This window comes from Bison bison, unplaced genomic scaffold (assembly GCF_000754665.1).
Source record: "Bison bison bison isolate TAMUID 2011002044 unplaced genomic scaffold, Bison_UMD1.0 scf7180017864034, whole genome shotgun sequence".
NCBI classification, from domain to species: Eukaryota; Metazoa; Chordata; class Mammalia; order Artiodactyla; family Bovidae; genus Bison; species Bison bison.
In genome coordinates, this window is record NW_011494606.1 from 6471996 (window position 1) to 6475774 (window position 3779).

A 3779-nucleotide genomic window follows, 5' to 3' on the forward strand; every position below is an offset into this window, starting at 1 on the left:
TAGTGATTTTGGAGCCCCCCAAAATAAAATCTGACACTGTTTCCACTGTTTCCCCATCTATTTCCCATGAAGTGATGGGACCAGATGCCATGATCTTCATTTTCTGAATGTTGAGCTTTAAGCCAACTTTTTCACTCTCCACTTTTACTTTCATCAAGAGGCTTTTTAGTTCCTCTTCACTTTCTGCCATAAGGGTGGTGTCATCTGCATATCTGAGGTTATTGATATTTCTCCCGGCAATCTTGATTCCAGCTTGTGCTTCTTCCAGCCCAGCATTTCTCATGATGTACTCTGCATAGAAGTTAAATAAGCAGGGTGACAATGTACAGCCTTGACGTACTCCTTTTCCTATTTGGAACCAGTCTGTTGTTCCCTGTCCAGTTCTAACTGTTGCTTCCTGACCTGCATACAAATTTCTCAAGAGGCAGGTCAGGTGGTCTGGTATTCCCATCTCTTTCAGAATATTCCACAGTTTATTGTGATCCACACAGTCAAAGGCTTTGGCATAGTCTAAGGAAAGTTATGACCAACCTAGATAGCATATTCAAAAGCAGAGACATTACTTTGCCAACAAAGGTCCGTCTAGTCAAGGCTATGGCTTTTCCTGTGGTCATGTATGGATGTGAGAGTTGGACTGTGAAGAAGGCTGAGCACTGAAGAATTGATGCTTTTGAACTGTGGTGTTGGAGAAGACTCTTGAGAGTCTCTTGGACTACAAAGAGGTCCAACCAGTCCATTCTGAAGGAGATCAGCCCTGGGATTTCTTTGGAAGGAATGATGCTAAAGCTGAAACTCCAGTACTTTGGCCACCTCATGTGAAGAGTTGACTCATTGGAAAAGACTCTGATGCTGGGAGGGATTGGGGGCAGGAGGAGAAGGGGACGACAGAGGATGAGATGGCTGGATGGCATCACTGACTCGATGGATGTGAGTCTGAGTGAACTCCGGGAGTTGGTGATGGACAGGGAGGCCTGGCGTGGTGCAATTCATGGGGTCGAAAAGAGTTGGACATGACTGAGTGACTGAACTGAACTGAACTGAACTGAAAGCTTATTTAAATATACCAATTTTTATAAGCTTTATTTCAAATCAACTTTAGTTCCCATTAGGACCCCATCAATAAGCCTTGGCGTTACAAGGAGTCCTAGGAACTTTCCTGTCTTTTTATCCCCTAATCATTTTATATATTTTTGTATAAAAGACTCTGGGGTCCCCATGGAGGGACTGAGGGACCAGGCCCTTTCGCCAATCTTTTAACTTTATTAATTGGCCTATTGCCCCAAGTAATTGTTGGCCAGGTAGCTCAGTATAATCTTCTTCCAGACTTTTAAATAAATATATATTGAAAATCAAGAGCCAGCAAATATATACATATTCAGTACATATATCTCCCAGTATTTAAACTGGGATGGGGCCTTGTAACATTAGGGACCAATATGAGGTTGCTCTGGCCCATCCAACCCTAGGTAGTATTGTATCAAAACCTTCTGTTTTAATCCTATTAATGTCCATTTTATTTACCCCATTTCTTAATAACCATCTAAAGATTTCTTTATCCTTTTGGGATGAGTTCATTTAAAAATTCCACCTTGTTGGAAAGAAGTCTCTAGACTTTCCCTTCAGTTTTTCCTTATTTCCCTATTAATCAACCTAATTAGCATTAATTATCATAATGTTTATTATTAGGACCTGTAAGACCCATTATGGAGAAGTCAATGGCACCCCACTCCAGTACCCTTGCCTGGAGAATCCCATGGACAGAGGACCTGGTGGGCTGTAGTCCATGGGGTCGCAAAGAGTCAGACACAACTGAGCGACTTCCCTTTCACTTTTCACTTTCATGCACTGGAGAAGGAAATGGCAACCCACTCCAGTGTTCTTGCCTGGAGAATCCCAGGGACGGGGGAGCCTGGTGGGCTGCCGTCTATGGGGTCGCACAGAGTCGGACACGACTGAAATGACTTAGCAGCAGCAGCAGCAGCAGCAGCAAAACCCATTGAGGGGAAGCAGAAACCACAAATAAGGCTTCCCAAACTGGTTTATTTGTTTTAAATAAGGGAGCATTAGATTAACCATTATATATATGTTTTTTTTTCCACCTTATAATCTGTTTTTTTCATAGGTACCAATAAAACAGCTGGTTATAATGAGAGTTCTCTAAAAATTTTGCCAATTGAGAAGCTTTTTCAGTTGAGAAGATCCACTGTCTGGCTACTGATGAGTAGTGTCTTAACAGTGACTCAAACCAGTAAGACGCCAAGAGGCATCCCCATAACAGAGTGCAAAAGATGTAGACTCCACAAAATCTAGAAAGTTTAGTCCCCAAAACAGTCTAAGAAGTAAAGGGCCTGTACAGCCATTGCACAGGTGGATGCCATGAAGGTTGAGGTGACAAAGGCCCCTTCTGGGCTGGGCCCCTTATGACATATTTCCCTGAGAGTTGGCACAGTCAGACTAAAAAGACCAAACAACAAGCAAACTGCTCAGAATTCCAGTCTATTCAACCAGCTGTCAAATGAAAACCATATGTGTACCTTCCAGATGACAGAGACCAAGCTCTCAACATACACACCCTCCACTAAGAATATCAGGCAGCACATTCACATCTCAAAGACACAAAGAGAGAACTGCAAATTCTCCCTAGAAGGGTTTTTGTTTCTTTAAGGTCAGAATTCTGAAAAAAGAAAAATATTTATCAAGCTGGATGTCTCTAACTTAATTGCGTATACAATAAAGAGCCCCATAGTGGCCATTTTCAGAGAGATTTCTTTTAATTCCCAATTATGTGAGTACTTGTTTGCATATTCATAAGTTTATATATACATAAACCTGGCTTGAGTATTATTGGAAGCTGGCTTTCTGACTCCCCTCGTTTAGGAAACATGTTAGGCCACCTAGCAAGAACACTGAAGTGAGTTGCCATGCCCTCCTCCAGGGGATCTTCCTGACCCAGGGACCAAACCCATGTCTCTTATGTCTCCTGTGTTGACAGGTGGGTTCTTTACCACCTGGAAAGCCCATCTAGATAAATCAGTGTCTCTCAACTAAGCAACTCCTAGTATCTTTCAACAAGGCTCCCCTTGTATTTTTTCAAATGGGTAGCTAGGTTGTACCTGTTGCACACTGCCAATTAAAGCTCAGGAGTATCAACCAACAATCAGGAGATCCAAGAACCAAAAAGAGACTCTCCCAAATTCATACGGACCCTCCAAGGAGGTGAATGGGCCCAAGAGGCCTCTGTTGGTGCCAAGGCTCTGGTTCCTCACAAAGTTCAGGCAAAGGAGGGAAGTCTGGGTCCCTTTATGGTCATCCAAAGTGTTGACTGAAGGAAAAAAAAAAAAGCACAACCTAAAAGTTGAGAATTATATTTTATTTGGGGAATTACTAAGCACTGAAGCCCAGGATACAATCTCTCAGATAGTTTTGAGGGACTGTTCTGAAGAGGTAAGGGAGGAGTCAGGATATATAGAAGTGTTTGTAAAAAACCCAGAGAATTGAACATCAAACAATTACTGCTAGTTAAAAGAAAACCAGACATCTCAAGCTAATGAGTTCAGTGCTTTTCTAGGTATGGAAAGATGCAAGCGTTTGAGCTTAATGAAAGTATTCCTTGATACGCACCTTAACTGTCTAGGGGCAGTAGCCTGTTTATCTCCATTCTGAGTTCCCCTCGGGACGCATCATTGGGTGGGAGTTGGGGAGGGCAGCTGTGGCGGCTAATGGTTTGATGACCACAACATCTTTTGCTTATTGATACAGCAGGCAACATTCTTTGTCCA